The sequence below is a fragment of the Eimeria mitis genome, genomic scaffold, assembly GCF_000499745.2.
Source record: "Eimeria mitis Houghton genomic scaffold, Emh_scaff122, whole genome shotgun sequence".
Lineage (NCBI taxonomy): Eukaryota > Apicomplexa > Conoidasida > Eucoccidiorida > Eimeriidae > Eimeria > Eimeria mitis.
Genome location: NW_013568279.1, coordinates 17,265 through 18,414, shown reverse-complemented (window position 1 = coordinate 18,414; position 1,150 = coordinate 17,265).

Below are 1,150 nucleotides of genomic sequence, written 5' to 3'. Positions count from 1 at the left end.
TTGCGGCTCTTTTTTGCTGTCTCTGGGTGTCTTTTTTTGTCTCCTTTTTGTCTCTTTTTTGTCTCCTTTTGTCTCCTTTTTGTCTCTTTTTGTCTCCTTTTGTCTCCTTTTGTCTCCTTTTGTCTCCTTTTGTCTCCTTTCTTCATCTTTCTCTTCTTTTATCTTCTTCTGTCTCTTTTTATCTTTATTTTGGTGTCTCCTTTTGTCTCCTTTTGTCTCTTTTTGTCTCTTTTTTGTCTCCTTTTGTCTCTTTTTGTCTCTTTTTGTCTCTTTTTTGTCTCCTTTTGTCTCTTTTTGTCTCTTTTTGTCTCTTTTTTGTCTTTTTCTGTTTTTTCTTTTTGTCTCTTTTTGTTTTTTCTTTTTGTCTCCTTTTGTTTTCTTTTTTTTCTTTCTGTCTCTCCTTTTGTCTCCTTTTGTCTCTTTTTCTGTCTCCTCTCTCTCTCTCTCTGTCTCTCTCTTTTGTTTACTTTTTGTCTCTGTTTATCTATCTTTTTCTCTTTGTGTTTCTTTCTCTCTCCTTTTGTCTCCTTTTGTCTCCTTTTGTCTCCTTTTGTCTCTTTCTGTCTCTTCTTGTTTCTTTTTTGTTTCTTTCTGTCTTTGTTTGTTTTGTTTATTGCGTTTATTATTAATTTTTATTTTTATTTTAGTTTTTTTTGCTTTTTCCGTTTCTTTTAGTTTATCTATTGTTTTTTTCTTTCTCTCTGTCTCCTTTTTTTGCTGTCTATCTTTTTCTCTTTATATCTCCCTTGGTGTCTCCTCCTAGGGTTTAGGGTTTAGGGTTTAGGGTTTAGGGTTTGGTTGCATGCATCTGTCTCTCTTTCTTGCTTTGCTCTCGGAGGGTTTAGGGTTTAGGGTTTAGGGTTTAGGGTTTCTTACTTATGGTGTATTGTTTATCATCTATTGTTCATTATATATTTATTGATTCTTTATTTAATTTATAATTTATTATCTAGGGTTTACGGTTTATTAGAGTTTATTAGGGTTTACGGTAACCCTAAACCCTAAACCCTCAACCCTACTAAACCCTCCTAAACCCTACTAAACCCTCCTAAACCCTAATAAACCCCAATAAGCCCTAATAAACCCTAATAAACCCTAATAAACCCTCCTAAGCCCTCCTAAACCCTCCTAAACCCTCCTAAACCCTCCT